General features: G+C 39.8%; 1 long non-coding RNA gene across 1 annotated transcript in view; it reads left to right on the forward strand.

The window, feature by feature from the left end:
* The first annotated feature begins 2,443 nt into the window (after positions 1-2,443).
* The window catches only part of LOC148055696 (uncharacterized), a 64,130-nt gene continuing 40,997 nt past the window's right edge, over positions 2,444-25,576 (forward strand). The window contains exon 1 of the long non-coding RNA XR_015704514.1: positions 2,444-2,530. This is a non-coding gene — a long non-coding RNA (uncharacterized LOC148055696). The remainder of the gene's footprint in view (positions 2,531-25,576) is intronic.

Raw genomic sequence — 25,576 nt, forward strand, 5'->3', positions numbered from 1 at the left:
AACTTCATTCATGGTTTATTACACACTTACTGAAAAAAAAAAACCCACAACAAACCTCTACATTGAGCTTAGTGTCATACTTAAATTTCTGTAAAAATCCTTTATGAAAAGATGAAACTACCTTTCAGTCAGATTAAACAAAGCAATGAAACACATCCACAGTAGGTTTCAATAAAAAGCATTGTCAATGGTGTTGTTAAAAAAGCAGAATGAACCACATCTGGCAGCAGGGTGATCAGGTGAGGCAACAAATTTCTAGAATTCATTCAGGTACTCTGATGATAAGGTGAAGAAAAAAGTTTTGAATTAAAAAGAAAAGCTTTTTCTGCTAAGCAAATGCCATCTTTTAGGATGAAGCTAGTGAGGGAGAAATTAGATCTCACTATTTTCAAATTAAAAAAGGAATTTCATTTCCTTACTCCATGACATGATGAACGAATTTTACTTTGACACTTATTTTTATCACAGAATGGGGAAAAAAGTAATCATTTACTTGTATCCAAAAGATTAAATCATCTTTAACCACAAAAAATAGGAAGGTGCTATGTACTGCTATGACACTTTCCAAAGCAATAAAAAATAAACATTATGATTTTTTAAAGAATTGCTTTCAAATGGATTTGTGAACTACAGATATCTTTAAAAACAAAAGAATTTGGACAATATAATGACTTCTTGGACATAATTTACTGCAAGTTTAATTGACAGGGTGCTTGCAATGAAATTCAAACTACTGTGTAATAAGTAGGGCAGAATGAAAGTGGTGATGTATATCAGAGGTTTCCTATGCAAGCTTTTCATTATAGACAAGTTTTGTAATGAGGCCATTCCCTAATGGGACGCAAGTGTTAATTGTTGCACTAGAGTAATGGTTCTGCCCTTCTTGGTATTCATGACATGCCCGGCTGCAGCGTTTTGTTCTATCCTCCTCTCTGTAAAGTATATATTAGTAGAAAGAAGTCTCTTTTGAAAAATTAAAGGCATTTATTCTGTAAAATATGGGGTTTGTTTCTGTGAGTAAAGGAAAATGAATAAACACCACTTGCATAATCTGGTGATATAATATACAGCTATAATATCACTGCCATGCACAGTCAGTTGTATCCTTCACCAAGGCAACATAAACTCCTTAAGCTGAAACACGCTATGGCCACCTGAAGGATCCATGTTTTTGTCTTATGCTGGAGGATGGGGACCTGAACATGCTGCATATGTGACCCAGGAAAGGGTTTGATTATTTTCTGTGAGTTCAATTCCAGCATCAGTCCAGGATTTCTGAAGATACCACTTTCCATCTGCTGGATACAGGCATGATAGGGAAGCAGTCATGTAGAGGCATAAAAGTAATAGAAGCCACTCTATTGATTACTGATGAATTTACTGCTAACTCCACTAAGTACCCCCCCCAAACACCAAAGTAACTAAAAGGTAATATTCATTTCTCCGATGCTATTAAAAGATAGCCTGTCTCAAGGTGCCACAAGGGCTGGCAGCTCCCTGGCGCCGGGGTGCTGGGGGACACATGTGGGGTCTGAGAGGGTTTGGGAGCCAGGGCCTCTCCCAGCACCCCCAGCCTGGGAGCGGGCTGGCCAGGGGGGCAGCTGGGGCAGCCCCAGCCCCCGTGAGCCCACAGGAGGGAGTGTCCTGGTTTCAGCTGGGGTAGAGTTAATTTTCTTCTTAGTAGCTGCTGTAGTCCTGTGTCTTGGATTTAGCCGGAGAATAATGCTGATAACACACTGATGTTTTAGTTGTTGCTAAGCAGTGCTAACTTGTTGCTAAGTAGTGCTGACACTGGCCAAGGACTTTTCAGCTTCCCACGCTCTGCCGGGTGCACAAGAAGCTGGGAGGGGGCACAGCCAGGGGGGCTGACCCAGACTGGCCAAAGGGCTAGTCCGTACCGTCATCCTCAGCATATAAAGCTGGGGCAAGAAGAAGGAAAGCGGTGATGTTTGGTGTGATGGCGTTTGTTTTCCCAAGTAACCGTTACGCGTGACGGAGCCCTGCTTTCCTGGAGATGGCTGAACACCTGCCTGCTGATGGGAAGTAGTGAATGAATTCCTTGCTTTGTTGTGCTTGCGTGTGCGGCTTTTGCTTTACCTATTAAACTGTCTTTATCTCAACCCACGAGTTTTCTCACTTTTACGCTTCCGATTCTCCCCCCCATCTGTGACAGGTACGCTCCCCCGCCCCACGAAGATCGCGGCATTTCACACGGCGATCACCGGCCTCTCGCGCCTCATTTTCGCGCCTTTTGTGCTGCCCCGTGCCCCCAGGCCCGGGCACCCCCCGGCGGGGGGAGCGGGAGGGGCGGGGCCCACAGCCGATGAGGCGCCTGGGTTCGGAGAAGCTGCTGGATCATGGCGAGTGGTGGCCACAGCTCAGATCCGCCCCAGGGCATAAATGGGCCCCGCCCGAGACCCTTTTAGAGCGGTTTTTTCAGAGTAAGGGGTCTGTGTTCGGCACCTCTCCCCGCGGGCTGGGGCGCCGCCTGAGGTGATCGCCCGGGACTGAGTGTCCTCGCCTCCTTCGGGTGAGTGATTTCTTCTGGGTGCCCTTGAGTGAGCCCTCACCCCCCGCCCCAGGTGAGCGATTGCATCCTCCGGGTACCCACGGGAGGGAGAGAGTTTCCCCCTTGGTGAGCGAGCGTGTGAGCAGTTTGGGTCGTCGTTCGTGTGTGTGTTGCCATGTAGTAACGGTGCCCCGACTGGCACCTTGACCCTTTTATGTCTTAAATGTTACTGGAGTGTTGATTGATTTTGGTTCACTCTTGTTCCTTATTGGCTTCTGTTGTGCGGTTTTGGTTGCTTTGTGCAATAAAGTCGTCTGAGTTTGTCCTTCGTTTCGGTTAGCCTTAGCGCACCCCCGTGACGCCGTCCCACCGCGGGCAGGGGGTGAGCGAGCAGCCCTGTGGTGTTCAGTCGCTGGCTGGGTTAAACCGCGACAGTGATACAGGGCCAGAGACGGGCCGGGACAGCCAGGGCCTGGAGAGTCAGAGAGAAAATTCACAGAGAGATAAGTTGTTTGTGTATTTCAAGCTTCTGGTAAAGGTTTAGAAGGGGGGGGGGGGGGAAGGGGAAGGTTTGGGAGATGGGAATTGGTTAAGTGCCCATTGCCAACGTGTTAAAGCAGTAAGATGCTGATCATCCAGGTGATTCAGGTTAACCACGTTTCTCAGCTGAGAAAAGTACAGTGCTACAAGTAGACCAGTCATACTCTTTGCAGATTGATTTTGTTGTATTTTTTATGAGATCCTTAGGAGATAAGCTCCATGTAGTTTGTAATTTGTCTTAAGTGGGAGAGCGGAAGACTGACAAAGAGAAAGGCTGAAGCACTGGATTAGGGACCAGAGGATCCAATTTCCATTCTGGGTGCTGGTTGCTTGGATTGAGCAAATCAATTGCCAAGAGAGAGTAATGTTTCTTTTCCTCTTCTTGTCTATTTTGTGCTAAAGATTTATAGACCCATTTATCTTACTGATTTCAGTGAGACTACTTGCAATAAATAAAAGAACAAGCATAAACTGTTTGCAAGACTTAAGCCTTAGATTAAAAATGAAGGATTTGGGGTCTTGTGGCAGAGAAATTTTTTGCTGCCACTTCATGAAGTGTTAGCATGCTTGCGTTTTAATGTATCGGAGCATTCAGTTCTTGCAATACAAATACTACTGATCATATGTTTAGTACTTCAGTTGTCACCACTATCTGAGCACGAGGGCAATAGCCCAATCCTGGGCAGAGGGTGCATTCTCTGTATGACATTTGAGTGGCAAGCTAGACAAAGCAGACCTATTATCAATAATCGTGATATTGTTAACTTTACCCCGAAGAATTCTGAATTCTTTATCAAATTATGAGAAACTGAATGTCTATGCTTAGCTTCAAAAACCTATGCTGTCTTGACAGATTATGCTGTCTGTTGAGACATACTGCTCTGAAGTGCTGCCGGTTACTTCTGTGTGAAAGGGCAGTCATGAATTAGCTTATTGTTCGGAAAATAGACGATTTCTTCCCTATACCACACCACTAAAATTTCCCTAGAAATGCTTAGGTAACATAACAGACAACAAAGGAAACACTAACTTAATAGCAGTTTTTCTTAAAACTCCTTTTTTGAGAACATCCTTAATGATCTGTAACTGCAGAATTAACCTCTTCTAGAATTTTTTTGTTCTTACTAGGCCTTTTTGAGGGCAGCACTATAACTTTAAATGGGTTAAACAAATGCAGGTGAGGTGTGACCATTTTGCAAATGGCCGGTGCTTGCAACTTCACTCTTTCACAGAGGTAAGTACGTTTAGGTGTTGTTATAGCTTTTTTTTTTTTCTAAGAAAAGGAGTTATTGGTAGAGGGACTGTAACAGACAAGCTTTTTGTTAAACAAGCTTTGTTGTTTGGATACTGCAGCTTGTATTGCTGGAGTATCTAAAAGCCCCGAGGAGGCTGAGGTGGTGTGGAAACGGAATTACAGTCGCAAAAAGTCAAGAGTCAGAAAAGAGAAAGCGGAGGAGGAGGGAAAGATGACATAATAAATCAATAGGAAATCTGTACTGCAGGCAAGAATTATGGGTTTAATAATTTTTAATCACATTTTATTCTGAAGAGGAGGGGGAAGAGTGAGGGAATTAGCAGAAGGACTTTGGTAAAATAGTGTAGAGTTAGGCAAAAGATGTATTAGAAGGTTAGTGAGAGAAATAAGAATAAAAGGGAGTAGGAGAAGTTTAAATGAAACAAAAAGTGATTTGCTGGCAAAAAATAGTTTGTTTTGGTTTTTTTTTTTTTATAGAAACGAAAAGCAAGTGAGAGACAGAGAGATCTGTCATGCTGACCTGGACAAGAGTGAGATGTTAGATGGATACCATAGGAAAAGTTAACTTGTGCTGTGGTGTTGGGGCGGTGGGCAGGTGCCTGTGTAAATGATTACTTTTGGATGCTGTGTAGACTTCCTGATCTGATACTTTTCACTGATAACCCCAGTTAGTGATGAGGAGAAGTTTACCCTAATTCTTCCTAACTTTCTGGAGATATCTTGTCATTCCATTCCTAATTTTTAGTGGGAACGGGATGCTTTCATACAGTGGCTGTATTTCCTGCTTAGCTGTTATGGTCTTCCTGAGTGTGCACACTGATGGCAGCTGTCTCAAATTCTCAGTGAACTCCTGGTCCTGCCTTAGCTTGGTATGCTGGTGAAAACTGATGAACCTGCAGAGTGATTTTATTAAAAACAGATTTAGGAAAAGAAGCAGAAGGAGGCAAACCCTGTGTTCTGACCTTTTCCATTCTTCAGCCTTGATTAACAGTGAAACCACTAAAAGGTAAAATTGACAAATTGTACTAAACCAAGCTGTTCTTTGTGGAGTTCTTTGGTTTTGGTGGGTTTTTTGCTTGTTTGTTTTGGGATTTGTTTGTCTTGTTTATTTCCAAATATTCCTCTGGGATTCTGACCTGCATAATGTGGCTCTATTCTTATAGTACTGGACACAAAACTCTCACTGAAACAGTTTCTTTTTTCTGCAAGCAATTAATTTCCTTCCTCTCAGGCTCTATTTCACTAATTTTACCGACAACCATCTAGCATCTAGGTGTGCTGCAAACCCCTGCCCGAGGTGGAATTTTTGCAAAGTTCAGACAAATTCAATTCCTTGCATCTTGTCTTTTTATGGATTTTTTTAGAGTAGCCTTAGAGACGGATTAAGCTCAATTTATGTAATTGGATATTTATTCCACTGTGTAAGTTTTTTCTCTGTCAAACTTGAATTGTAAAAAAGAAAAACACAAGAAGCATACTGCTGCTTCTTTCTTTCTCTCTCTGTGCACAGGCCCTTTCTTTGGGCCTTGGACCATTCGTGGACCTATTCATTCATGACCCTGTTGCACAACTTCTAGTTCTTACCATATTGTGGTTGTAACAGCTCTATGGCTTCAACTTAATGTGTCAGGCAGACAGGTTGTGATTGAATTTATATGTTTTCCTTCAGTCATTTAGCTGAGGAAGCAGGCAGATCGTAGCAGCGTGCTAGACAAGAGTGTATGCATCATTGGAAGATTTTGGTGGTACTTGGGTCTTTCTGAGCAACTGCTGCCTCAGATGTGCCCTCTTAGTTGGGTGGACTGGTAGAGGGTGTGATGGTGGGCTGCCAAGCTTTGTGAATGTTTACTTGATTTGAATTTTTATGGAAGCAGTTTAAGACTACAATAAGTATATATGCAGGTTGTCTAAGGGTACAGGCACAGTGCCTCGCTGTGATAAGGTAGGTGAAGAGTCTCTCATACCCCTTCTATAGGCAACTAATTTTGGCTGGGTGGAACTGTGCTGTATTGCGGTTAGTCAGCAGTGACTGTGGAAGCTAGCTGAGTGCTATTTTGAGTTTCTCTGATAATATGGATTAGGCTTCTAGTACACAGTGGGCTACTACTGTGGTTGCAGGAAGCCATAATAAAGGGGTTAAATGATTTAATTTGACTTACCATTTATATTGGAACAAACATATCTATTGGAATAGGGTTGATTTTTATTTTTAAATTGTTTTCTGTTTACTTGGCTCTTGCTAGACCTGCTCACAGAATCCTTATGTAATATGTGTATCTTAAAAATCTCTTTACTACAGTAAAATAACAGGCTCCTATTTAAAAAATGACTAATTTGTGGACCTTTGATTATTTGTACACTTTCTTTTGTTAACCCTCACTCATATCACTTCGAGTGAGTTCAAATCCGGCGGTGATTTTTCTAGAAGCAAAATGGACTGTGAATACCTCTCAATATCCTGAAAGCATTGAAGTAGGTAATACTGTTAAGATAGTGATGGAAGTTGCTGCCTCCTTGTAGCCAAGTGTGTTTAGAAAAAATCCAGAGTACTTAGTAATACAAAATACTTTCAAAAAATTAGTTCCAGCTCACGTTAAAATTAATTTCTGTCCTGTGTCTTCTTTATAGACAAATTGGTCACTGTTTCTTTGCCTCTTACTAGGAATCCATTAACAAGAGATTGTCAGTCTCATGGGTGGATGCTAGCATGTGCTAACCAGGAATATATTACAATATAGCAGAAGCTTGTAATGACAGTCTCTTCTTACTACCTTTGTGCCACTGCGCCAGTACACAAGCTGCTATCACAACATGCTGCATTTAAAACTGCAAGGAATGATAATTGCCTTTAAAAGAAATTTCAGCTTGTAAATGAAGATATACCATATATCTGGATTTCATAGGTTATTTTAGTTAAACTTAAAATATAATAGCAGCATAATTTGATGTTTTATTAGATCCGAGTTGGGATGGATGTAGACTACTTACACATAACCTCTAGGTGCAGCTTCTCTTCTGTATTTTTATGTTCTACTACATGTTACTCTGTCACAGTATGAAGAGAGAGCATTTTCCCAAAGCAAAGGTTTTCGGCTAGTTAGATACAAAGAGATAAATATGGATTGTTTGTTTTCCTTAACAGCTTAATTTCTTCAGTGAGAAAAATCTGTACTTGCACATGAATTAAGATAGATCCATCACTAGCTACAAAATATTTCAGAAATAAACATCATAATTACTTCCTTTTCATCACAATATTGTACCAGCTTGACTTCTTTTGCCAGCCAGCCTCCTCAGACCATCCAGAACTGCCAAAACATGTGAGATAATACACATTCAATTACAGTATTATAAAGATGAACCATCCATGCTAAGGTTTCCAGTGTTGCATAAGAATGAAAATAGGAATATGCAAAATCTCAGGTTGTTATAAGTCCCAACATGACATAATTGAATTAAGTCAGTCCCTAGCATTGTTAAATAGCCATCACAGATTTTACCACCTACAGTTAAAACCAAAATAAAAAGACTATGTCAGATATGTTGTGGAATCCACTGAGAGTGAAGGGAAGTAAATTGCTCCAGTATGTTCAAAGACTAGTAGTAATTTTATCAAAGCTTCACTTTTCTAATGAAACCAAATTCAATCCACATTTAAGGAGTCTGGAAGTAAGCTTTCTGTTATGCCTTACTCCACAGGCATGGAAAAGATAATGGACACTGTTCACTCTTAACACTTTCACCATATGTGTTTTCTCTTACATCTTGCACTTGACTTGAGCAGATCTGTGTTTATACAGGTATAAACTAATCCTTATACTGCTGTCTTTCTGAGGTTCCTGTCACACTGATAGGAACAAAGCTGTTTGCAGAAGATGAAATGCTGTATGCCCCACAGCTGGTGCTTTATATTCATTGATGGCTTATAAATAGGTCTACCTCTCAGTGCAGCTCTTGCTTAAGATTTCTATATACATATATTTTGAGCTAGGTATGCTGTATTTGGTAAGCTAAAATAAATTTACTGGTATGCAAGAGTTATCATAGTATGTTATTTTAAACCCATTTAGTTTTTTAATGTTCACTAGAATGATTTTTACCTTTTGTTAAAGTAATTAACATCCTCCACTTCTGCTCCCTCTATTCAGCCCCCCCCATGCCGCTGCACAAAAGTTTTCACTGCCTAGTTATTATTATCCTAATGACATTCCCAATGACTGAAATAGAAATGCAGTGTATACAAAATGTTAGCTAGAGATGCAAAACAATTTCTGTTACATGCATACTGTGTTATGTAAAAAATGGAGCAGGAAGGCAGAAGGAAAAGCTGGATAGTGAGTTGCCCCATAAGAAAGAAGTTTTGGGTTGGTTTCTTTTTTCTTTTTCCAGTCAGAAAATAACCTCTTCTGTGATCCGACATTCGCCCATGTCAGGGTCTGTTTGCTTGGTGTGTGATTTCCTGTGTTAGTGAAGAGAGGATGATGAGATGCCACAGCCATTGGATCCATCCTCCTTTGTATGGATAAGAGGACTCTAGACAGAGAGTGGGGGTGCCCCAGCTGCTCTCACTGACCCTTGGGTTTAGTTGGGAGCATGACTGACCATTTCCAGCTCTGTCTGAATCCATTGGCTACAAGGTAATCAACAGGAATTCCCTCTCACCCATTTCTTCAGCACAGCTGCTGCAGGAACTCTGGAGAGTACGAAGTGCCCTGGTTTTGGCAGGGATAGAGTTAACAGATAGAGGGATAGAGGACACCGAGATAGGTAGGCTCTTTGCACTTTCTCACATTTCAGGGAAGGTGGTTCTTAATAGCTTCACATCCTCCTGTGATATCACCTCTGAGTGGGAAAGACCCAACCTCTGAAAAAGACTGCACTGCTTAGAATAGTGCAGGCTGAAACTGGAACAGCTGCTTCCCAGTGTGCTGGGCATTTAAGAGGCCTGTTCCTCTTTACACTGGACACATTTAAAGCTGGAGTGCTGTGAAGCCTGTGTCCCAGGTGTTTGTTCTCAGCCTGTCTCTAGGCAAGGCTTTCTTCCATCCTCATTTGTGATTTCAGCCCCTGAAAGGACACCTAAACATGCACTGTAGAGAGGTCTGTTTTGTGCCCTAACCAAATCATCAAGCTGCTGGTGTGTGCTGATACAGTCCCACCCAAGTCAATCTAGATCCAGCAGACTGCCTCAAAAGGTTCACATCTTTGCAAGTCTTAATAGAGGCCTTCTGTTCCTGTACCATAAAATTTCATACTTAACTTAGGCTTTCTCTATTGTGGAGAACATAACTTGAGTTTTTCATAGCTGACAAGCTGTCATGTATGAAAAGCTAGTTATAATGGTGATGAAGCACAAATTTCTTAAACTGGCCTTATATTTGAAAAGAACAGTTAGTAATATATTTAATAAGAATTAAAAGATACAGGAGACAAAGCATCAAACTAGCTTTTCAGTAAGTCACACTTTAACTGTACCATGTTAAAGCACAAGGATTCTGAATCATTTTATAATGCCTCACTGCTGTGAGACTGGAGGTGACAACACAGGTATACCTCTGGATAAGGACCTTGAACTTTTAGTTCTATTTTATTGCATAATTCTCTTTTTTATTTTTTTTTTGCTATAAGGCAGGTCATTTAATCTCTTTTTTCCTCAGTTCACTAAATACAACAGTTTTGTTTTCTTAATGTCTTATCCTGTCCCTTGCCTATCATATCTAATAAGATTGCAACTTTGGATTTCCAGCTCTTCTGATGTCTATGTGCAGGACTTAACACAACACGACATGCAGCTCATTTGAGCTATCACACTATAGTTCTATAAAATAAACCAAGATGAACATAGTTTCAAGTTGTTATTATAGACAAGAAAGAATATGCCATATGGAAGAGAGGGAGAACCAAGAATTTATTGTTAACCAAACAAAAAATCATAAGATCTAATCACAATATAAGTTTTTCCTAGTCCAGCACTACAAAAGTCCAAATTAGTTCAGAAAAGCCTCATTAATAATAATGTCATTAAAATTGTTAAATAAGATGACTTTTTTTTTGTGTTATGTTTGCCCATTCATTAACTTTCTGGGTCTGATGGTCAAGCGTTTGAGCCTTCCCCAAGCAAAGAGGTGGGGGCTGTCACAGCCACTCGTCAGTGTCTTTGCCAGCATGAAGGTAATCTTCATGGTCCCTTCCTCAGTGCTGGGGTACACTTGGATTTCTTTTTATGTGTTTTCCCATCCCCACCTGCTCCCTTCCCCCTGCTCCTAGGGAAGGGGTGAAAGCTGACCTGCAGGCCCCCAGTATCCCCGGGGGCTGTTTGTCTCGCAGGGACTGCCTGGTGCTGTTCCATAATTAATGATCTTGCTAAGATACTAGGACTTTATTGTCATCCACATATGAAATACAGGATATCTTACTAATATCACAGAATCATAGAATGGTTTGGGTTGAAAGGGACCTTAAAGATCATCTACTTCCAACCCCCCTGCCATGAGCAGAGATACCTTTCACTAGACCAGGTTGCTCAAAGCCTCATCCAACCTGGCCTTGAACACTTCCAGGGATGGGGCATCCATACCTTCTCTGGGCAGCCTGTTCCAGTGCCTCACCACCCTCACATTAAAGAATTTCTTCCTTATATCTAATCTAAATCTACCCTCTTTCAGTTTATAGCCATTACCCCTTGTCCTATCACTGTGTGCCCTTGTAAAAAGTCCATCTCCAGCTTTCTTGTAGGTCCCCTTCAGGTACTGAAAGGCTCCTATAAGGTCTCCCTGGAGCCTTCTCTTCTCCAGGCTGAACAACCCCAACTCTCTCAGCCTGTCCTCATAGGAGAGGTTCTCTAGTCCTCTGATCATCTTTGTGGCCCTCCTCTGGATTTGCTTCAACAGGTCCATGTCCTTCTTATGTTGGGGGCCCCAGAGCTGAACACAGTACTCCAGGTGGGGCCTCACGAGAGTGGAGTAGAGAGGGAGAATCACTGCCCTTGACCTGCTGGTCATGCTTCTTTTGATGCAGCCCAGGATACGGTTGGCTTTCTGGGCTGCAAGCACACATTGCTGGATCATGTTGAGCTTCTCATCAGCCAATACCCCCAAGTCCCTCTCTTCAGAGCTGCTCTCAATCCATTCTCCACCCAGCCTGTATTTTGCTTGGGATTGCCCTGACCATGTGAAACAGGTCAGATCATCTAATCATCTGAAACAGAAGCCTAAACTATGTATTTTTTTTTTTAAAGTTTTTGCATAGTAACCTTAGTTAGGTTGGAGGCATTGGACCTTCTTGTGCTGATTTTGGCTATGATACAGTTAATTTTCCTAATAGTCACTAGTACGGGGATGTTTTGGATTTGTGCTGAAAACAGTGTTGATAACACAGGGATATTTTAGTTGCTGCTGAGTAGTGCTTACACAGAGTCAAGGCCTTTTCTGCTTCTCACACCACCCCACCAGTGAGGAGGCTGGGGGTGCACAAGAAGCTGAGAGGGAGCACAGCCAGGACAGCTGACCCCAACTGACCAAAGGGCTATTCCATACCATATAGCATCATGCTCAGTATCTAAGCTGGGGGAAGGAGGAGGAAGGGGGGGACGTTTGGCGTGATGGCATTTGTCTTCCCAAGTAACTGTTATGCGTGATGGAGCCCTGCTTTCCTGGAGATGGCTGAACACCTGCCTGCCGATGGGAAGCAGGGAATGAATTCCTTGTTTTGCTTTACTTGTGCACATGGCTTTCGCTTTACTAATTAAACTGTCTTTATCTCAACCCATGAGTTTCCTCACTTTTACTCTTCCGATTCTCTCCCCCCCCATCCCACTGGGGGAGAGTGAGTGAGCAGCTGTGTGGCGCTTAGCTGCCAGCTGGGGTTAAACCATGACACCTCTCCATTTTCTTTTGTATGAATAACTAATATTTTGTATTTGTTGCAATACAAACTGTAGTACAGAAGAAATAACAGTAAATAATTGCAGTGACTTGGTTCTTTTCCTTAACCGGATGAATGAATTTCAAGTCTCTTTCCAATTGCAAAAGAACCTCCATGCTAAACTCAGTCTTGTTTATACTTCTGTCTTTGGAATTGATTAACTCCTTGGATACTAAGTCAACCTGAACTAAAACATTTGAGCACGGAAGGGCATTTCTGTGTACTTCCCGGTGTGCAGTTTCTGTGTATGTTTCTATGCATCTCTTTCACATGTCAGAAGAAAAATATATTCCTTCTCTCTGAAAACCCCTTTTCATTTCTTCCCCTCCTGAAGAAAAGTGAGAGGTAAAAAGACTGTCTCTGCATGGCTCCCCCACTGTGGTAAGATACCCCAGAGAGGTACAAGGAAGGAGCAGGCAAGGGTCTTGCTAGGGGAAGAGACAGGTGTGTAAGCCAGTGCTGCCACTGTGAGAAGCAGCTATAGACCCATTTACTCAGACATAGTCAGGATCCTAACTTTCCAAAGAGAAGGTTCTCAGTGGGCAGCCTAAAGCTTAATGCTTTAAGCATGTCCAGAAATATTTCCATTCTGGAGAAATCTTTCATGTATATATACTTAGATAAATACATGCCAAGTGCCTGTACTCACTGACCATTCTGACTTTCTGGTGGGGCCCTTGGTTAAGATGACACGGATCCTCGTTCATCAAGGTGGAGAAGAGAATGGCAGGAGAATCTACAGGGATTTTATTGTATTTTTTTTTACCCTCATGGCATAAATATTCTATTTTTCAGCTAGTGCTCTCTCTGAAAATTACTTGATCTTTGTACACTTCAAGAAAAACAGTATTTTCAAAGTCAATCATCTCTAAAATTCAGTGCAAACTCAACCGTACAGAAATGTTTCCATACTTTTTTAAAGGTCAGATAAACTGGCTTCACATGGTAACAGATTTTCTCATATGAAAATCATGTTAATGGCAACTTTGTAATTGTAGTAGGTCCAAGAAAAACTTGAACCACTGGCCTCCAAGGGAGAAAGAGAGGATTTAATGACTTTTTTAAAATCTGTGTATCTCTATTGGGACTCCATGTAATCCTAAAGTGAAAATGTCTGTTAAAATACAAGTAGGAAGAGAAAAAACAAACAAAAAAAAAATACAGCCTGAATTCGGGAACGTCAAACTATTTCCTCTTTACATACAGAGATACATAAAGGGAATTAAGTGTTTTACCACATATGGAAGTGGATTGTTTTTCTATTAAGTAGTTTTGGTCTACTGCAAGAAAATGAATCCTCCAAGAATACAAGGAGAGAAAACATGTTTTAATACTAATTCATAGTACGTGTTGACAGGATGGTATTGTCAATTAAAATTTCTAGATTTCATATTTGTGGTGTGGACTCTTCCAATAAAATAATTTTGAAATTGGCTTACATGTAATGTTTTACTTATGTAACCTATTATTTTCCTTTCTGTGGTTTGTAAACTTTTGTTAATTCTTGTCTTATTTAGTATTATTTGGTCCTACTGTGTACTTGCTCTAGCAGGCAGTCTGTGCTGACTATATAACCTGCTGTTAGGTCTGCTTTCTTTCCCCTCAGCTGAGTAGTAGTTCATCAGGAAGAAAGACTTGAGAAACTGTGTGTGTATAAATATACACACACGTGTGCATGGATCTACATATGTGTGTGTATGTTTATGAAAATAGAATTGCACAATTTTTCTGTTTGCTCTCATTTAAAAGTCCTGATCAATATGTTATAAGGAAAATATACACATATGTAAGTAATCCTAAGCCAAGTGTCTCCGGCTATGTGGCTTAAAGTTTCCCATAAATTTGTAAAATACATAAACTCTTCTTTTAATTTCAAGAGTTTCCAGAGGCACTTTCGAAGTTTCAATGCACTTATAAACTAGCCATGAACATATATATATATATATATAGGCCCTCTACTCTTAGAACTTGGTGACTAATTTCTAATGAATAATTTATTTGATGAATGTTTTCCCCTTTTTCTTTTGAGTTGACCAGAGGTAAATAGATGTTCTCTTATATTGTAGTGTTAAAAATATCAGATTAATAGTTTGTGCTAATATACCTTTCTCTGAAATGAAGTGTTTGCCAATAACTTACAGGTATTTGATGACCAACATGTTTTTTTCTTTTTTAACCAGTAGACATTTTGCAAAACATCATCTAAATAATAAGCAAAAAAAAAAGAATTTGAATGGCCTTTTTAACTGTTTTTTTTTTTTGTTCCTTTCAAGATAAGAGCAGGTTATTTTTATTGTTTTTTCTTTCTGTAATTAGAAATAATAGCTTTTCAGGGAGAAAAATACAGCACAGGTGATTATTTTAAATATCTCTTTACAAATGATTTTTTGTATTTCAAAACCAGCTTTGTTTTAACTGCTGGGTTTCTTAGACATTGATAAAATGCTAAAAATACTTGTTATGTTTTTTTTTTCTTAATTTCCAAAATGCTTGTTTTGATGAAATAGCTGCTGCTAACTACACCAAATCTCTCGGGAGGAATTAACATGTAACACTTCTCCTGTATCCTAAGTTCCTGAATCCAGTTACATATTTTCATGTATATGTCACAGAGGTACAGTAGTTGTTTCCTCCAAATGTGGATGATGATGTTCTATAATGGAATAGGGATAACTTGGGCTTATTTGCCAACATTTTACATGTATAATTCAAAACTCACCTTTTATTCTCAAATATTTGCAAGTTTTTTGTGTTCCAAGCTGCCAACAGATGCAGTAGGATTTATCAACAGTATTGGTGTCATCCCCACCCTTTCCCAGGTTTTTCACCCAGGCATTTTTAGGAGCTGTGCATCTGCTCACAGTTTGACTATAAGGATTAAATCTAAAAAAGTAATAACATATGTATACAGCTGCTTAGACTAAGAGGTATAGACAAGAATACCATTGCAGTGATATACATACTCTGATGGTTTTCAAGGTCTCACCTTTCCATATGGCCACAGTGACCAGACTAACTATGAGAAATGACTCTTAATGATGGTTGTTTTACTGAGTCAAAATATCCTTATAAATAGTTTTGACTTTCACATAATATTTAATTCATATACTAAAATCAGAGATGCTTTACTTAGTTTATACACAAGTTGCTTGTGTTATTCTATGCTATAGCTTTTATTTTCAGCTCTTATCTTCTCTTGCTCTTTCCTCTACCTTTAGCTTATTTCAACTAACCAGTTTCTTTTTCATCTTAAATCTTATTCCAAGTCTGTCATGTGAACAACTGTAGCCAAATTTCGGCTGGAGCCTCTGTTGTTATTGTGTAAGTAAAAGTAATATACTACTGAAATGTCTACTATTTACTTGTATCTTTCTCATGTCTTCAGACTAAGATGTGGGAACATTGTTATTTTGCCCCTGGCATTCAGTATTTCTTTTCTATATTTTTTCATCTGTTTCATTCATTTGTTTATTTTTAATAGTGCTGGAGCAGATATACACTTTGAGGTCATGCCTTTGTGGCACAACAGATACTCATGTTAGCTTTGAATGAAGCATGATTTCTCTGAATCCTTAAATTTACTCTGTCCACGGGTAGAAATGACTTAGGTGATGGAAATGTGATACTTTAGTGTACAAATTTCAAAACACCCAGTCTGAAAGCTGTCTGGAATCTGTCTTTAAAAGCAGGCAAGGAATGGACTCCGAAAAAGTGTTTGTTTGTCTTCATGTCAATTGCCATTTCTACACTTGTGGAAGTGTTATTCAACACAGTAACCTTGAGTCACTTATAAGATTTTATTGACAACTGCAGCCCTTTGCCAAATTTCTCTTTTATTTTTACACATCTTCTGGCTGTCCTTGTTAAGATACATTAGTGTCAAACTGAGGAATGCTGATTAGGGAAGACAAGTCATGTACCATACACAGGCTCGCTATCACAGTCCCATTTAAATGAGGGTATAATGTCTTTTGGCTCTGTGCAGCAGATATAATTTTAGATGCCTTCTCCCTTCCTTCCCTCTTCCCCCCACCCTCTTCTTTGGTAAGCAATAGTTTGTTCAACTAAAGGTAATGGTGAAAATTAAATATCTGCCAAGGTTAAAAATAAATAAGTCTTCACAACTAAGCTTGGACTCAAAGCAGGACTTCTTTTGGAATTGTGCAGTGACTGAGGCTCAGACCTCTGTGAATCATTCTTAAAGGAGATTAACTAAAAGCTTGTACCTGAGAAGAGCCCTAAGCCTGAAGGTCAGGAGAGATGTACCTGGAATGCTTTTTTCCATGGAACGGTCTGCTAGTTGTGTGACTTCAGATTTTACTCGGGGCTCAGTAATTGCTCTCTATTAGCACATTACTAAGACTGTTCTACACAGCATGTCTGTTGGAGCATGTTTGTTTGTGTCTTCATATATGTGTATGTACATACTTAAATATATATACATTTGATTGCTCAGTGCCCCTAATCCAAGGATGGCAATATGTAAGGGCTGAAAACAAAAAATTCTGATTAATAAGGCCTAGAATAACAGAACAATTACATTCTTATGCTGTCTGTCATACAGTTTTATTACATTTTGCTGCTAGATAATACAAATTATACTGTAGTTAAAGATGAGTGTGGGTATTCTTGTTTCCATAATGTATAATGTTACAACATCTCAAGATGAATGGCCAATAATGAAAACCTTTAGAAATTTACATATCTGAAGCTTGCTTTATGGGTATCTTGTGCTCTGAAAGTTGAAGGAAAGTATAGCTTGTCATACAAACTGTCTTAGATGAAACCTGTATAATAATGGACAATTTCCTGAGTGAAAGGGGAATTAAAACAAAGCAAACAAAAACCCATGCAATATATGGAAACAATTTCTACTACATTTATCAGGGAGGAGGTGTAAATCTAGTGATACTAAGCTAAATAGGTGGAATAGGCAGAAAAAGATGAGAGGCATCACATGAATGATAATTTTGTTGTAATCCTGGACTATAAGTAGGAATTGTAGGAATGTTCATTCCTTCCCATTTGTTGCTCTATGGAGACTTCATTGAGGGCTGTATGGATGCTGGCAGAAGCGGGCATATGTAATCACAGTACTGGAAGTGGACTAGTTATTGCAGTGCAGCTGAAATGTCGGTAAGTGATTTTCCAGAATCCAATGTTAGTTTGAGGATAGGTTGTAAAAGGATGCTGCCAGAAAAGTATCAGGAAAAAAAGCAAAAATATTCATGTAAAATTATGAGGAAAAGGTGGTAGTGACAAGGATCCAGAATTCTATAATAAAAATACTCTAATGTTTGAAAAGTTTGGTAGAATACCAGGAATTCAAATTTGTGGATATCACCAAACTAATGTTAGTGTACGCAACTTCTTCTTCCTGTCCTGCAAAAGCTTATGATGGTATATTTTTCTTAGGCTGAAAACCTCAAAAAGTGGGTTTTGCAGTTCATTACATTTTGTGAAGGAATTCCATTTAGTTCCTTTCACAGTCATGTTTTCTTTCCTCTTAAATACACCTGTTGGAGTGATTTATATCTCATGTGTTTGGCTGATACTAGTAATAAGTTAAGCACTACATATTAAGTCATCAGCTCCTTCTAATGTTGATGGAATTATGAAGTTCAGAGGCCTTCCAGCAGTTTATAGTTTTGTGTTGTTTTGCTGTATAAAATAGCCTAGCACAGAAACTGGGTATCTGAACAACCCATCTGCAGGTATTGTTGTAGCTTTTTAGCTTTTTACCTTTTTAAAATATTATTCTAAGAGGGTACAGGGTGTTAGTGAAAAATTGTATACCCGTAAATGATTGAGCATTATCTATAAAATAGTAAAAAGCCCATTTACAGAATCACAGAATGGTTGAGGTTGAAAGGCACCTCTGGAGGTCATCTGATCCACTCCCCCTGCTCAAGCAGGGCCACCTAGAGCCACCATGCCCAGGACCATGTCCAGACAGCTTTTGAATATCTTCAAGGAGGGAGACTCCACAATCTCTCTGGGCAACCTATGTCAGTGCTCGGTCACCCTTCACAGTGAAGAAAATGTTTCCCTGTGTTCAGACAGAGCCTCCTGTGTTTCAGTTTTTGCCCACTGCCTCTTGTTCTGTCACTGAACACCACTGAGAAGACCTTGGCTCCATCTTCTTTGCAGCCTTCCTTCAGCTATCTGTATTTATTGATAAGATCCCCCTGAGCCTTCTCTTCTCCAGGCTGAACAGTCCCAGATCTCTCTGCCTCTCCTCCTGGCAGAGATGGCTCTAGTTCCTTAATCATCTTTGTGGCCCTTCATTGGACTCTCTCCAGTATGTCCATGTCTGTCTTGCAGTGGGGAGCGGAGAACTGGATGCAGCACTCCAGGTGTGGCCTCACCAGTGCTGAGGGGAAGGGAAGGAGCACCTCCCTCCACCTGTTGGCAATGCTTTGCCTAATGCAGCCTAGGATACCATACACCTGCTTTGCTGCAAGGGGACATTTCTGGCTCATGTAAATGCCTTCACATACCTTCTTCCTAGCTGCATTTTCTACTTCTTTTTCCTATCTACACAATTGGAAAAAAATCTGCTAATTTTCTTACTTCTGGAGAATCAAAAGATACCTGAAAAATGATAAAGCTTAAACTCTTACTTAGACAAGACAGAAATCAGATAAAATTTTGAAGAGGTTTGTTTCACTTTCTTTTCCGTGAATAGAAGGTATATTATTACAAATACAATTATAAGAAGCCAATGCAAAAATGTTCAAATTACAAGAAACTTTCATGTGGTTTTAAAACAAAACTAGAGATGGCATAACCAGACCTCAAAAATATTCTGAGAAATTGGTTCAGAAAAGCATCTGATTTCGTCGTTCTGCTCTTGAAAATTCAGAAATTTAATGTTAATGGAGCTATTGTAACATTTGCCAGAAACTTAAATAGGGGAACAAGAAAATAAGAGAAAATTGCACTAACCTAATGGCAAAGTGAACAGTAGTCACCTTCCGAATCAGTCTGTCCCAGTCCTCAGTGCTGAACTTCCCAGAATAATTCAGACATAGCTTTTCAGAAGCATCTCAATTGTAGGTGAGATGATTTATTGCAACAATGCTTCTGCAGATAATATGGACAACTGCAGTTGATTCAGTGATCATGGCTTTGGTCCTGCTACTGTCTACTTTGGTTTTGACAGAGATGAGTTGCAAATGTGTTTGCTACTAAACCAATTTATTAGTCAAGTGTCAAAATATAAAAACATCTGCACATACTTGAAAATATATATAAGAGTTCCTTCTTTGCTGACTTAATATTTAGAACTCTAAATTGGCAACTGTCTACAGATTGAGGCATAAATTACAAACTGACTAAGAATTATATCTGTCAGTATTCATTGGCATGAATAAGCAAAAATAAATTTGGGCTTTCCTGGCAGGATTTAGCTTTCCTTTTCAACAAAACGTGAGATGTCTATTAGTTTAGAAGAGTTCTTGTCTGCCTTCTTGTGCTTACAGTGGTAGTTTCAAACTCATTGTTGCTTCTTGAATTCAGTACCTGGAGTCTAAGTCTTTAAAGGAGAAAGATCTTGATTCCACAGTCAAAAATTAATAACTTTTACTCTTGTCATATGTTTGTGCTCTGGTAGTGCAGGGAGGCTAGGTAAGCTATATTACAGGGCCCCATTGTATTAGATACTGTTTACACATGCCTCAAAGTCTACTTGTTAAGAGCTTGGTCCAGTTTTGACGAGGTGTAAGTGTGCATTTTATTGCTATGTCTTCATCAATACATTATGATTCATTGGGATTAAAGTTCAAAAATCTGTGAACTGCCTACTTCTAAAATTTTTAATTGTATGTGGTTTTGCATGAAAAGGAATTCATGCCATTTTTTGTCCCTAAGGAAGCTGTTGGTACAAATCCTCATCCTAGTGAGGTATGGCATCCCAGCAGGAATTTTATTAGAAATTATGGTAATTCCACAATGCGATGTAACAAGTGCTATTGCTGTCATGCTATATTCTGATAAATATATACAGGCAACTTGTGTCACTACAGTAAATACACTTCATCAGACCTGGCATGAAGAAGAGAGATTCTTTTGCTGTTGCTCTTCTGATCATTTGCACCTTAATCTCATTTGTGTAATTTCTGCTTAAGTAACTTTAAAAAAATTCATTCTCATTTTCAAATTGCATCTTCAGTCATTTTTTTTTTTTTAAGACACAAATGAGAGAGAAAAAAATCTTTGCTCCTGCAGGTCATAGGCTGCTCAGCAGCCTTAACAAAGTAGGTGTAAAAGGAGATTTTGCAGAACAAAGAGGTACTCCTTAACTAACATGCTTCAGACACCCTTCCAGCCTCGTATCTTGCTTACTTTGACCAGCCTCATATCTTGTTTACTTTGAAACTAGCTAGTTTGTATTCCTTGATCTCAAATGTGGCAGTATCTCTGAAAAAGGTAAACAAACTTTCAGGTTATTGGATTCCAAATCATATTATTACTTCCAGTGACTGCTGGGTTATATTTATGGAAGCAAGTCCTTCTGGCCTCATGTGCAGTTTGGGACATTATCCCCACTTAGGAAACTGCTCAAGCCACTATTCAGAAAGGCACCTAAAATATGACTAAGAATACTCTTGTACCCTTTCCTATGTTGGAATGTTTCTATGTTACCTAATAAACATAATTAATAGAATATCACATATAAGCCTATTGGAAACTTAAGCTTGCATGCAGTGACAACAGTGGTATGTTTTGATCTGATGTCCGGTAGGAGTTGAGCATTCATACTAGCAAACAAAGCAGGAGGAAGTATGGATGCCCAGAAACCTGTTGATTAGTCCTTGTCCCCATATAGTGACTCTAAAATGAAGGCATTTCAAGTGAGCAAGCATTTTTAAAACTTTGATTACCAGAGCCGTGATAAACACTGAGTGAACTGCATTTTTCTCCCCCTATACAGCCCTTTAATTAAAAATAGATATTTGTGCAGTGCTGCAGCTCTTCAAAGTTTTGATAACTTTGAGCTGACTTTCATCTCTGTGCAAGTAAGTTCATCATGGTAATAACATTTTATAGTCTTGCCAAGTTTTCATTTTCACCTATTTTATGAACACCTTCATAACAATGTAAAAGGCTCTTCTTCTATGCCAAAATGCTAATCAAATACCTCTTCTATTACTAATAAAAAATGTAAGATTTTTTCCCCTTTAACTGAAGCTTCTGTGTATATGTGTGTATATATATAACACATTTCCTGATGAGACTATCAGGAAAAAGGATAAGACTTCACAAATCTTTCTATTAGCTTGTTAATTTAATATTTCAAAGAATATGAAATCCATGCAGCAAAGCATGTAGCGTGTGAATTTAAGCGTGTGCTTATGTTCCTTTCTATTCAGCACAGTACTAAAATAATGAATTTAAAATTAAATATATATTTAAGAGTTTAAATAAGTGCTTAATCACTGTTCCCATTAGGGATACTATTTTGATAGGCAGGCTTTAAGACTAATTCAGCAAGGTGTTTAATCATTAAGCATCTGCCTAATTTAAGCAGTAAATCCTATTGAAGCCAATGGGACTTACCCTGATTAAGTCTCTTACTGAACTAGGGTGAAAGTGAGAGACTGATAATCCTGAGCAACCTTAGTCTGGCAAGCAGGTACTGAAACCAGTTCAGATAGTGAAATATGAATCATAGCTTCCCAGCTAGCCATGTCTATAAGCACAAATTTTAAATGGTGCCAATCTCTTTATTTAGCAGATGAATCATACAAAAGAAGAGCTCTGGAATAAATCTGTTAAAGCAGGTAGCTATGTGTAATCTAAAAGAGCAAGAACACGTTAAATTTATTTTATTCAGTATCTCTGTTCCATGCTTTCTTCTCCGGTGCTCTGGAGTCTGTCAGGATTCTGCTTATGTTTCTTTTGTGAGTCTTCTTTCCTTCTGCCTTTCAACTTTGTTGCAGAATAATCCAGAGAAAATGAACAAATGAACAAAAGATAATACTTTGTATGCTTCCTGCCACATGAAATGGTATGAATCTCTCTAATGCCAGAGAAAATTATCTTCCCTGATAACCTACACCCAAAAAGAGAAGGTTAGTGGCCTTATACAGGTGGGTAGAGGCAATATGACCAAAATGACTCCATCTCAACATAGGTGGAGGAGCTTCAGGAGGCTCATGTTCTACAACCCAGTAAATATGGTATTGCCACTGCTTGGGGCAAGTATCAGGCTGTGGCAGGTCCTGGGGGTGGCTGGGCTCCCCTTGACCTGAGCAGGGCTGAGCTGGGTTTACCAGGTGCCCCATGGCCAAGTGCCCATTGCCCAGCCTGTCTGAGCTCCAGTTGTGAGTGCCGCTGGGAAAGGGGCTGACAGCCCCAGGCAGTCCCTGATGGGCAAATGGCCCCCAGTGATACTGGGGGGGCTGCAGGTCAGCTTTCACCCCTTCCCTGGGAGCAGCGAGAAGGGAGCAGGCAAATGTATGCAAAGAAATCCAAGTGGACCCTGGCACTGAAAAGGAAGGGAACCCACCACCAGCATCACACCCCTTCCAGTGAGAGCTGAGGACCCTGACGAATGTCTGTGACACCCCCCACCTCTCTGCTTGGGGATCACTGAAACTGTTGACTGTCAGACCCAGACGGGCTTCAGGAGCATGGGCATAACATGGAAAGGAAGGACTAGGAAGGTCTTTTTAAATATAGGTGTACATAAATATATGTATAAACTTTAATTATTGTAACTTTTCTGTATTACTTAATTTGGACTATAGAATGCCGAAACATTAACTAGACTGATGATAAATTCTTGGCTCCACATGTATGGTGTACTCATTTTTACCCATAATGAGATTTTGAGTATAGCATTCCCTCCCAGCAGGTGTTGGAAATGCACATGTAATTTTTTTGCAGTCATGTATGAAAAGCACCTTATTCCCAATTCACAGGGAAAGTGGGGAGAAACCCTACAAATTCAGTTTAAAGACGTTAAAACTGAGAAGGTTGTCCCATTGCGTGATTTTAGATCTTTTTGGTGTTTAGGCTTTTTTACTTGGTACAGAGGAGTACGCTTCAGCTGAAAGCTGTCAGGAGCCTAACTACCATCTGGAATAACACTCTCTGTAGATGTTTTGCTGTCTACTTAGAGTTCCTAGGGAACTTAAAATGTAATTACAAGATACATGTTTTTGGCAGCTATTGCTCTTGTTCTTCTGTTCTGTTCTCAGAATGACATTGAGTGCTGCAATGCTGGTTTTTTTTGTTTTGTGGGGTTTTTTGGGGGGTGGGGTGTTTTTTAGAAAACCCACAACTGGTTTTGGGGGTGGATATGGTGGTGTTTGTATTTGTAAAGTATCCATGGGTGGTCTTCAGAGACCACTCTCACTTAAATGATCTGGTTTGAGAGTTTTCAACACATTTATATGTCTCCTTGCCTCCCCCCAATGCAGGAAACAGTGTCTGTTGGTCATGGAGATTATTTTAACCTAGACCTTTTTAATGATCTACTCAGCCTCAGAAAGAGCTGGGGTGTTAGGAGGCTAAAAAGTATATGAAAATTCCTAAAAACCTTTAAAAACTGTCCCTTAGGATTTCTTTTGTTCCATCAAGAGATGCAAAGGGCCATTATCTGGACTCAGTTGCTTTGAGAGAGAACACCTTTTATCCAATTTTCATGCCTCAGTGTGTGATGCTTAATTGAACACCTGGAGGGACAGCATGTCCTTTCTCTCAGGTTCAGGTTGAGAACTTAGCTTACTCCTAACCAAAAACTTGGGTTTCAAGTGTGTAAGTACTTGCATGAGTTCTCCCCCACTCCCCTGACAATTGTTTTAGTTCTAATTAATTCCATGTTTCCCATCAGGCAAATTTAAGAATAGGCCTGTTTCTATTTGAAGTTCTGTATGGGTATTAAGAGACAGGGGAGAAAAACATACAAACAAAAAAGCACAGAAAAAATCATTACATCTTTTGAGGAACAGGGAGGGAAGAATATCCTGGTAAAAGCTTATTTGTGTGTGCTCCCAGTAGGGCTCTTGGTGTAACAGAAATATCATCCAAACCATTCAGGCCTGCAAGAGTTTCTTATATAAGCTTGTTTTGGAATTTTATTATGGCCTAATACTTTACTTTTTCATTTTATATATGGTACTAAACTGTGGAGCCGGTTTAGTATCTCTTTTATTTTTGGCATGACAGAGTACAGCTGGAAGGTGGGGGAAAAAACATTGGTTACAAATTAGAGAATTTGTTTTTTTTCTGTCATAATTGCATATTGCAAGAGGCTCAAGGCTAACTGAATTTAGGAAAAATAAGACCAAAAATACCACCAACTTCTCAGGTCTGATGTAAACATATCAATTCAATAGTTAGATGTTGGTTTGCCTTTCTTCAAAAACTGAAATTCAGACATATTGATATGCTAGTTTCCCACCTTGTAACCTGTTCTGTGGGAAAAAGAAAACAAAACTTCCTGAACTCAGCTCTTACTGGAGGCTTGCATTCTGATGGCTCATACTGCCCTTGTTTTCTGTGTCCCATAAAATCAAATACTATTTCCCAATTATGAAAGAAAGAACAGCTGAGCTACTGCAGGCTTTTCCTCTTGTTGGATTTAGTAAACAAGGTACTTGATGATTGTAGCAGATGTCTCTGATTTGAGCCTTTTACCTCTTTGTGTGGAGCAAATGCTAGGGATGATCAAAACCTGGAGATGAGCCCACAGATACCAGGAACGATGCATTAGCATGGCCAGCAGCCCTAGGAATTCAGCCATTATTCCCAGCAGCTTAATTTTCCGATCAACCATGCTGATCGTATGTTCCTTTTTTTTTTTTTTAAAAAAAAAAAAAAAGCATATTCTGCCATTCTCCCTCCTGGCCTGCTGCTCTCACATCTCCAGAAATGTATTCACTTACATTTTGAACTCATCTTTCCCTCAGTCCCTGAGGGACTCACCTGTACCCTCACAGTCTTTGTCGGGGACATGGACAGTGGGATTGAGTGCACCCTCAGCAAGTTTGTGGGTGATGCCAAGCTGAGTGGTGGGGTTGATACTCTAGAGGGAAGGGGTGCCATCCAGAGGGACCTTAACAGGCTTGAGGAGTGGACCCATGCAAACCTCATGAGGTTCAACAAGGCCAAATGCAAGTTGCTGCACCTGGATCAGGGCAATCCCCAGTATCTATACAGACTGGAAGATGGATGGATTGGGAGCAGCCCTGTGGAGAAGGACTTCAGGATACTAGCAGACAAAAAATTGAACATGAGCCAGTAATGTGTGCTTGCAGCCCAGAAAGCCAGCTGTGTCCCTGGCTGCATCAAAAGAAGCATGGCCAGCAGGTCGAGGGAGGTGGTTCCCCCTCTCTACT

The sequence above is a fragment of the Nipponia nippon genome, unplaced genomic scaffold (genome assembly GCF_047370975.1).
Source record: "Nipponia nippon isolate SJK-2023a ecotype South Korea unplaced genomic scaffold, ASM4737097v1 scaffold_2, whole genome shotgun sequence".
NCBI classification, from domain to species: domain Eukaryota; kingdom Metazoa; phylum Chordata; class Aves; order Pelecaniformes; family Threskiornithidae; genus Nipponia; species Nipponia nippon.